The sequence below is a fragment of the Danio rerio genome, chromosome 8 (assembly GCF_049306965.1).
Source record: "Danio rerio strain Tuebingen ecotype United States chromosome 8, GRCz12tu, whole genome shotgun sequence".
In the NCBI taxonomy this organism is placed as follows: Eukaryota; Metazoa; Chordata; class Actinopteri; order Cypriniformes; family Danionidae; genus Danio; species Danio rerio.
In genome coordinates, this window is record NC_133183.1 from 56,347,338 (window position 1) to 56,358,692 (window position 11,355).

Consider the following 11,355-nt stretch of genomic DNA (forward strand, 5'->3'; position numbering starts at 1 on the left):
TTGTTGCCACTATCACTGCACTGACACTGGACACTGTTTTTAGACAGTAAAGAAAATTTTAGGTCTATCCCTCTCAGCAAATTCTTTTACAGTTCAGACACAGAAGTTGATTTTCATCCTAGGTATCCCTCTTAAGGCAAATTGAAGTTTTACATTAGTTTTTAAGAGGAAAAGAAAGTTACTTCTAAAGAAATTTTATAAAATGCTTTCATACTTGTTGCCAAACTTTCTCTTCAGATTTATTTGTTGATATTTTACTTATAATTACATTGTGTGTTTGCTTTTACTAGGGCACTATTTAAGGATTAAGAAAAAAATATTGCTTTAATAGAAAAAATGTCTTGGTGCATTTAGTTTAACAAGCTTCCTGTGTGACAATTTATTATGAATATCATCAATGTTGACATCAGCCTAAATGGTAAGACTCCTTGTCAAACTTCAATTTATCTGATGATTTAAAAAAAATAATAATTTTGCGCAAAGATGCATGCATTTCTTTTTTAAAGTTGATAAAGAACTTTTTAAGGTACTTTTTAAACAAACATGAATTTTATGTTGCATCTAAAAAATCTAATTAGCTCTGATATATGTTTTTTTTTTATATTGTTGCAGTTATAAACAAACTGAATTTTATGTTGTTTTAGTGGTCTAATTTTATCTTTTGGACAAATTTCTGTTTGAATTTTGTTGCAATCATGCTCATTTTTGTTGAATAAATTATTAAAACACTGTTTTGTTTTTATGACTGATCATTTGAATTTTAGCACTGTTCAAAATGAAACCTTTTATGGATTTGATGTAACTTTCCTCAATATATGTACAGTTCCATATTGAAAATTACAACCTCAGGAAAATACAGAAAATCTACTGTAAAATTAATAATATACAAGATTGCTCATAAATAATATGCACATTACATGTCATAGACTTGTTTTGATTAAAAAGTCACAAGTTTGTTTTCATTCCATCACAACTACTTGAACTACTTAAACAGCAATATAACATGATTATTGTAAAACATTTTATTAATATCAAGTATGCTGCAATAACATTAAATGATAATATGTAGGCTTCATAAAATCTAATTCTGAATTATAATTAGCCTAGTTACAAATTCAAATGAGTTTAATAACATGTTATATATTCTAATGGTGTTAATACTGGTAATTCAGATTATGTGTTCTTAATGTGTTGCATTAAAATTGCTTTAATACTAATTAATATTTTATTCATTTATTTAGCTGTTTTAAATATTCATACATTAATTAAAAGTGCTAATCAGACCTAGAAGGTATAGCATACAGATTTGTGATGCATTATGGGGGTTCTGTGAAATAAAATGTTTCTCTTGTGAGCTTTGCACTGCTCAAAATGCTTTTCTTACCTAGAGTCCATCTTGTTTTTGTGCAAATATTCTTGAAATAAAAGTTTTTAATCTTGCAAATACAGTCTTGTTTTCAGAAATAATAAGTCAAAATTTAGAGTTTATTCTTAAAATAAGTTTTTTTTAAAAGTGTGTCTTAAGGATTTTTTACATAGTTTGGCAACACAGAATTGGACCAGAAACAAGATAATAACTCAAAATTTAATTTTTTCTTTATGAGTTTGTAATTTTTAAAATTTTTTACATTATCATAATGTATATGGAAAAGAAATGAAACAAAATTAAGTGCGACAATGGCACCTTAAAAAATGTAAATTGTTGTTGGTGCTGGCAAAGCTCTGTTCAGCAGCCCTTAGTCCAATTTGCAGCTAACAGCGAAGAGGCAGGCCCTACATGATTGATGTTTACCTATTATTACCCTCTGATTTGGGAAATGATTTACAGTTTTGGTTGTGTTTAGAGTAGAAATTAGGTATGGACTACATTTTTTTGTAAAGGGGGTGACAAGAATCAATGATGAATGATGAAAGAATCACATTAATGTTCCAGAATCAATGTTAAGAATGTGCAGGTAGGATTGTCATTTAATTAATATAAGTCTTGATTGTCATAGATTGTCATATATATTAATATAATTTGTAGGCCTATAAAGTGATATATATATTATATATGATTTATATATATATAATGAAACTCATAATGTGATGAATGAATAACTCAAATTTGATGTTTCATTGTTGAGTTAAACATGTTTTTAAGGGTCTCTGACACATTGCTTTTAGAATTTATCTTTATTTTATTAATTAACATTAACTGTGTGCGTCAGCAGGCAGTTTTTATGTTCATTATTTATTAGGCTCCCTCAAAACCCACAGGCACCCAAATTTCCAGTGTGGATTATAATTTTATTTTAATAATAAAAAAAATGTAGGTTTTTAATTTGTCAACTCTCGTTATTTCTTATATATGGCTTTTGTGCTTTTATAGAGGGGTAGTTGGTAAACTTTTTCAAGGGCATGCACAGATTTTCAATACTTTATTATTATCATTATAATTTTCCATATCTGCAATGCCTGTATTTTGGCATTTTTTTGCAGACCACATAAAATCCAACGTGGAAATAATTTTTTTCTTTATTGGCCTTGATTGTTTTGAAATTCAAATTGCACTAACATGCCTGTGTTTTAATTTCTGTGATAAATGTAGCTTTCAAGCCAGGATCTTGATGGTTTATTGTGGGTATTACAAGTTAAACACAAATTCTAATAATGAATTATATTTTGAATCTAAATAGTATTTTTCTTGCGTTTACATTAATTTTACACTCGAATAGCCAAAATTACAACTTTCAGTCTTTTAAATGGGATTAATCGCGATTAATTTTTTTTAAAGTGCGATTAATTAGTTAATTTTTTTAATCGATTGACAGCACTAATATATATATATATATATATATATTATATATATATATATATATATATATATATATATATATATATATATATATATATATATATATATTATTGTTGTTGTTATAAAAATGATTGGAATCTCAACTTCCATATCTTTTCAATATTTTTCCCATCATCGTTATATGGTGTTTTACGAATAATTTAATGCTTATTTCTTTTCAATGTACAGTTCTTCACTTCTCAACTTCAGAATGTCAAGATGACTGAAAAATAACCGCCGAAAATATAGGCTATAATAAGTCTTTTGAGAAAGACGCGGTGTTTGTGGATTTTCAAAGATCCATGTAGAAAGTAAGAACATGATGAAATTGTTTGTTCGTGCAAGCCATAGAAAAAATATTTGAAAAATAGCTCATTTTGCGTTTAATCGAAAGCTGTGTACTCAAGGCCTTATATTCTTATACAAATGTGCCTCAAGTTCTGACGAGTAAATGGCAGATGTTTTGCAATTCAAGGCGCATCCATAGACAGGATTTAGTGTTTTACAATGAGAGGGCTCGTCTATTGTTAAGCCCTTGTGTTTCTCATTGAAAAGCTTTACAAAGGGTTCATCCTTCATGGAGTTTTAAAGTTACTTTCCGCTAGTTCATTTCAGCCCTTGAGAAAACCCAAAGCAATGTTAATGTTCTTTTCTTCTCCTTTGAGATCGAGATCTCAGCCTCCACAACCAAACAGAAGGCATTGTGCAACTGAACCAAAGCCTTCTGAATAACCTGTAGTCTAGTCTATAGAAATTCATTACAGAACATGTTTGATCAGCCCAATGCAAACAGGGTCGACGCGTGGCATTTTGCAGTGATCTAAATTAAATATGTTTAGTTTTTGATTTGCGTTATTAAATATAGCAGATATCTAGTTGGCTGGTTGTTTAGTTTAATTTCGCGGGAAGCCATTTGTTTCATTTAGTTCGTTTTTTCTTGTCTTTTTATACCTCTGAATGGTAGAGGCGGTTCTCCGATTTGTTTCGCTCTTGGTTGACCCGTTCCGTTGACACTCAGTGATGATTCTCAAGACACACAGTCGGGTTTTTTTTCTTCAGTATATGATATTTCAACTTAAAAAGAAGTAATTTACATAAGGTGCATAAAGACTGTCCATATTTAAATATTGCTATTTCATATTTAAAGTTAAAATAATATGTTTACTTGTTTATTTTACCATAAAGAAATGTCATATTAACCTATCTGGGCCGATTGCTTTGTTTATATTATCATTTTAATTTTAGTGTGTGTATCCTTGGCCTTTTTTGTAAAGTGCTGCTGTTTTTCATTTTTTAATCCTTTTTGACACACCATGCAAACAGTGTAAGTTTCATTATTATTTCTTTTTTTTTTTTTTTACTGATTTCTAACACTTACTGACAACCTCCAGGATCTCTTTACTAAACACATAGGCCTATTACATTTCAATTATATATATATATATAGACAAAAGGGTGTAAAGCGCATATCAAAAATTACCGCTTATTTGTTTAGGCTAGTTATTTTTTACTTAAAGTTTTATGGGTTGTGTAGCCTATCTCTATATTCAGTTTAATGCATATAAAATGTTTTTTTTATTATTTTTTCTCTGTGGTGACTAATTTAGACGGCTAATGTGGTGCATCGTGTTGAATTTAAGCGTGAAAATAGCGTGATAAACAGCATCGACGAGGCACAATGGAGTGGAAGCATCCACCATGCACCCAACTGCTGTGCTCCAATTTCATACTGATTTCGCGCTACTTTGTAAGACAGCATTTCAGCGTTTTGAAACAATTATGCGGCATATTACACGCAATTTAGTCTGAGGGTTAAGTCATTGCCTGTGTAGTTATAACAATATCAAACATATATTTTAAGTACAGGCAAAGGCTTCAAAAACGCATTTGGTGTTAATAAGATTAAATAATGTTGTTTATATTTAGCCTACATTTTGTCTGAAAAGTACAGTAAGTACAGCAAAACATTTGAGTTCGAGCTCATTGAAATGGTAATGAGAGGCAATGGTTGTATATTCATGTTTGCGCCCTGAAGTTATAAATACGTCTTTTGTACATTGTGGACTATAAAAAGAGAGTCCTAAGCTATCCCAGATAGCAAATTACATCTGGCCCAGATATGGCCCACATCCCCCATTTTCATCTGGCCCACATACCGCGCGGAATGACGGCGATGACTCAACCTGATTGTGGCTGACATAAGGATCCAAAAGTCAGCCACAACTGAACCAGATCTGGGCCATATCTCAGAAAAAGCATGGTCCATATCTGGGCCAGATGTGGCCCATACATTTTTTTAGATCTGGCCCAGCTGCGGCCCATGCACATTCTCAAATCTGGCCCAGCTGCGGCCCATGCACTTTCTCAGATCTGGCCCACATGCAGCCCATGCAGTTTCTCAGATCTGGCCCAGATGCGGCCCATGCAATTTCACAGATCTGGCCCAGATCTGGTTCAGTTGCGGCTGACTTTTGGGTTAGATGTGGCTCACATCTACATTTGGTAGCTATATAAATCACATTAAAAGGAATGCTTACTTTAAATTGCTTTATTTAAAAAAATTGCTTTAAAGGAAGCACATAAATTGATAAATACAAATATATAATTTATATAAATTATATAAATAGATGCATACAAAAAAAACAACAACAGATTGATCAATACAAATAAATATATGAATTAGATAAATAAATGCATACAGAATTATCACAAATTAAATGCAAATAAATATATATAAAAGTTAAAATTAGGTAAGTGGATATACAGAATAAGAAGAACATACAAACACAAATGTACATACAAATTAGATAAATAGATACAGATTAAACACAGAAAAAATATATTTTTTTATAAAATGCATATTAATTAAATTAACAAATATTTTATAACAATATAACCAGAACCAATAATTAAAAATATATATAAAGGGCAATCCAAAAACAAGATCAGAGGCGAGGCAAGGGTCAAATAAACAAATGATAATTACAGAAACAAGATAAACAAGTACGAGTAGACAGAACAAACACAGAAATCGCATATTTAACAAAAACATATTATTTAAATAATTACAACTAAATATTTATTAGCATCTACCCAAAACCAAAAAATAAATAAATAAATAAATAAAATAAACTGAAAATCCAACAGGGCAGTCCAAGAGTGAGGTCAGGGTCGAGCAAGGGTCAAATCCAAAAAAAACTGTCCAATGCAAAACATCCTGAAAATAGGACAAGACAACAATTAAAAGGTGCTGTTTGCAGAGTACATACAGGCACAACTCGATTAAAATTAAGAACTTTTAAGCACTTTTTTAAGCACCTATTTTTATTTTTAAGACTGACAAGCAACGTATTGAACACCTGAAACGTATTCTCAGCAATACATAAAAACATTCCATAGGAACTACCTATCGATTTATGAAAAATAAAAATAATATTAATATAATATTTCATAGTATTAAACCTATTTTAAATGTGCTTGTGAAATTATTAATTTTTTTATGTTTTCGTAGATGGAAAGAGAACTGAAAATTAAATCACATTAAATTAAAGGACTAGAAATATTATTATATTGCTAAAATAAAACTAATTTTAGTAAATAATACTAATACAGAGTAAAAGTACATGGCACTATTTTAGTTTGAAAATCTGATTTTCATTACGGACCTTTTTTAAGTGTAAACTTGTTTGAATGGTTTAATTGTTTAATTACAAGGAATTTAATTAAAAAGGAATTTGCACTAACAAAGGAAGTTTATTTTAAGGAAATATATTTTCAAGCTTAGGAAGGTTTTACGAATATGATGAAAAGATGTAAAAATTTAAAATGTAGCCTTTTATTTACACATTTTACACGTTTTTTCTTGTTTGCTCATTCTGTGTCTGCCTTTACAATCTGGCAAATTTGTTGCTTAAATAACTTTTATAGTACATGGATTTTTTTTTACATAATTATAAACAAATGACTTTATAAAAATATATATTTTAAAAATAATAAAACAAATGACTTCATTTCAGTTAAGGTATTTAATTTTTTTTTTTTACATTTTCTACATTTTTCAAAGCAGTGTTTTAAGAGCCTTATTGTTTATTTTGATAAATATAACAACTGATTGCTTTGACCTGTAATGCCTGTACAATTTAGTGACGCTTTAAGACAGACTACTGTATGTATAAATAATACAAATACCTCATTCAAAAACGTTTCCAGCATACCAACCCCGTGACGTCAGACACAGCAATATTCCAAGAGCCTTTGTGCTTAAAGCTCTAGTAAAACATGCCCTTTTCATCAAAATTGTTACATTAATCAAGTTTGGTTAATATATTTTTATTAAATCGGAAAGCAATTTACGAAATAATGTAAACTTGATTGACAGCATCACTTCTACTACAAGACACTAGGAAAATTTTTGCTAGGCTTAGTAAGATCTGACACTCAAAGTTTTCTCCATCAATTCATAGTCTGAAATCTTGGTAATTAGTGAAAGTACCTTTGAACTGACCGCAGATCTTGATTGGTCTTTCTTGATGGACACTTTCGATCCTTCCCAGGGTTAATCTTTACAAGCCTGCTGAATGGAGAAATAGTGATAAAAACCTGGACTATATCATGCTCTTAAATGTTTGAAATAGAGGCAGCGTAACAGGACAAGCTTGTGGTGGAGGTTTGCTAGAAAAACCTGTGAGAGAGGATGTTGTGTGTGAGTCAGACTGAGACAGACTGTTGTATGAATGTGTGTTTTTGAGTGTATGAATGTGAGAATGCATTCACAAGAGTGTGTGTTAGTTTGAGGATTTTGCTATTTTAAATATTAGGGTCCAACAAAGTAATTTGTTTAGTTAAGTTGTTTAAAATTATTTTCATTGATTAAATACTTGCCCATATATAGATGTAAAGAATAACCAAAAGAAATAATGCATTAAAATGTCATTATATTTTATATTCAATCTGCAAATCATTTGTTGTGAAATTTGAATGACTTCCATTCAGTATATGAATAAAATAAAATTAGAATAAGAATAAAACAATAGAACTCTATAAAAAAATACTTTCTATCAAAATAAAGCATGTGCTTTTACCTAAAGAAACTTTATTAGTATGGTTCCCTGCTTCCAGTTAGTTCAACTTCAGATACCTCTATAATCTGTACTCTGGTGCTTCATTTGGTTCTTGACTTAAGAGTAACTGGTGTCGCATTCCAGGTCCATCACAATCTGAGCTAGAAGGACAATATGACAAAAGACAAGACAAATATGAATACACATAACATACAGAATAAAACATTTAAAGATATAGTTTACTATTCTGCCACCACTTATTCATCCTCTACTTGTTTCAAAGCAATTTGAATCTGTTAAACACTAAAGCAGATATTTTAAAGAATGTTAGAAACCTGTAACTATTGATATACATATGAGGAAAAACTGGGTTTGTGTTCATTCATTTTCTTTTCAGCGTTATCCCTTTATTAATCTGGGGTCACCACAGTGGAATGAACAGATAACTTATCCAGCATATGTTTTACGCAGCAGATACTCTTCCAGCTGCAACACATCACTAGGAAAAACCCATACACTCTCATTTACACACATTCACTATGGACAATTAAGCTAACCCAATTCATCTGTACCGCATGTCTTGTGGGGGAAACCGGAGCACCCGGAGGAGACCTACGCCAACACGTGGAGAACATACAAACTTCACACAGAAATGCCAACTGACCCAGCCGATGCTCGAACCAGAAACATTTTTGCTGGGAGGCAACAGAGCTATCCACTGTGCACCGCACCACCTGAGTTTATGTTCAACAGAACAAAAAAAATATTTTGAAACAAGTGGAGGATAAAAGATGTCATTATTATGTCATTATTAGATTTTTTAAATAAGCTATGACCTCACACAGTGATAAAATAGCAGCAATAAATCTTGTACTATTTTAATAATAAATAAAACATAAAATATATTATTTCAGTTCCCAACAACCAGTCTGACATATACAAGTTACAAAATATGTACAATATTGTACCTGGTGTGCTTGATGATGAAGTCAAACAATTAGTAATGCACTGATGTGAGAGTTGTCCTTTCCTTCAGCTTGCATCCTTGCATGATTCCTTTCTTTTCTGTAACAAATTAATACAATACAATCAATTTATAAAAATATTATTTTTACTTGCCACAAAACCATTTGTTTGGACTTGATACATATGTACAAGATTAATGGTGCAATTCAGTTTCCAGGCTGTTTTGAAGTAATATAAAACATAAGATATGGATTTTAAGCTTATTTAACACAATTGATTTTATTTTTTAACAAGGTTTAATATTTCATAACCCACTTAGCCTTCTTTTTAGCTAATTAATTTCCTTCATAAGTCATTTAACACATCATGTTTCAACTGTGGATTTTTTTTCAAACGTTTTAGCTTTAAAAAATGTTTAATGCAGACCAGTCTCAACAGTGGCCAGCATGAACCACATAACGTTACTCTGCAAACTTTTGCTGAAACTTGATAAAACACACATTAACAAGCAAATCAAGATCGTTAGGATTAACATTACCAAAAAGAGACTGTTCGTTCAGTGTTTGAGCTAAAACCAGTACAAAAGCAGAACTCGGCACCTATAACAACTGTATAAAACGGACAGCATATGATTCATTCATTCAAGCTCCCGTTTCGACGCTGTTCTTCATATAACACGTCTTATTGATCATTTCAATTGTAACTTAAATGAATTTGTTAAAACCCCGAGCACAATCAACTTAACGTTAACAGATTAACGTTACTGAACTGACGGCTGCCATCATTCTTAGCCGTTTTTAGCCATATTATCCAAGTATAAGTTACAGTTTTATCACTATACAAAACAGGGGCTTTTCTAACAAATAAAAACATTACCTGACGACAAATATCTCACAAATATGATTTTAAAATAATAACTTACCCGATATAAAGAAGATGAAATGGCGGACTTGACTTGACTTCCTCGTTTGAAAAAAATAACCGTCATTCACGAGGCTCCGCCCACTCCACCGTAATGCAAGGATGAAGCGAAACACATACAGTATTCGCCACCAGGGTGCAGTTTTATGATTATGTTTTTAAATAAATAAATAAATAAATAAATAAATGAATAAATATATATAAATATATATATATATATATATATATATATATATATATATATATATATATATATATATATATATATAAATATATATATATATATATATATATATATATATATATATATATATATATATATATATATATATATATATATATATATTTWAAATAATATTATATATATTAGGGTAAGGGTAATTATATATATTAGGGTAAGGGTAATTAGGCAAGTTATTTTATAACAATGATTTGTTCTGAAACTGTAGAAAAAATATATAGCTTAAAGGGGTTAATAATTTTGACCTTAAAACACTTTAAAAAAAATAGAAGACTTTCTCCAGAAGAAAAAAAATATCAGACATACTGTGAACATGTCCTTGCTCTGTTATGTAACATGCTGTAATTCTAGAATATTTACTGTTATTTTTAATTTTCAGTAGCTTGTTATATAAAAACTATAACACTTTAAGATATATTTACAATTAACTAATTGCTAATTAACATGCTTATTAATAGCATATTGTCTATAAAATTTGTTGACACTGTTACAGGTGCACACACACAGAACCAGGATAGACTTTTGGGCAGTATAAGTGAATTTTGGATAAACTAAATTTGCTGTAGTTTGTGATTAAGATAATGTGTGGTGTTTCCCAGCACTGAGGATTGTACCCTCAGGGCTGTGTTGCAGAAGCATTAGTATCTGATTGCAGACTTGGATATGCAAGCTGAGACATACAGTTTGACATGCAATGTCAGAAACAATGCACTCAAATAGAGCTAGTGACATCAAAGTGAGGGGTAGGGTTAGGAGCGGGGTTAGGTGTGCGCATTAAAATTGGTCAGATTTATTTTTTATTATTTTATGTGTTCTGTAGAATAAGTAAATAAAACTTTGTGTTGTTTACAAAGATCAGCTTATTCACGAACACATTCATGTTATTTACATTCTACTGCTCAGTTCTCTTACATTTTTTTACTATATAGTTATTTTATTCATAAACAAAACATTTGTCTATTTAATATTCAAATTAAATAAAAAATAACAATGTTGTATGTGGCATTTAATCAAACAAAATCATTGTAAAAATGTAGAATTGCAAAAAATAACACCAAGAAAACAGCACTTTAATTCAGCATTATTAGATTATGAATTCATTTGTAAAATTGTTCATTAAAAAGTAGTATTAATAGCAAATTAAATCCACCCAGTAGGTGGCGGTAGGACACTGTCTGAATTCATTCAAATGGAAAAACTGAACAAAACATTAATGGATCAAAACATAATAAATGATGAAACTCATTGCATTTATAGACATTTATAGACATACCAGGTAATATGAAAAAAAAATAATTTTACTCATGCTGGAACATTTACATATAACAGAT

The 11,355-nt window shown here is 30.2% G+C and overlaps 1 long non-coding RNA gene across 1 annotated transcript; it reads right to left on the reverse strand.

The window, feature by feature from the left end:
- Nucleotides 1-6,877: 6,877 nt before the first annotated feature.
- On the reverse strand, nt 6,878-9,852 carry LOC103911573 (uncharacterized). Its single transcript, XR_001800224.4, has 3 exons — nt 9,785-9,852; nt 8,865-8,961; nt 6,878-8,057 (listed from the first exon to the last, which is right to left on the reverse strand). It is a non-coding gene; the product is annotated as an uncharacterized lncRNA (long non-coding RNA).
- Nucleotides 9,853-11,355: the final 1,503 nt, after the last annotated feature.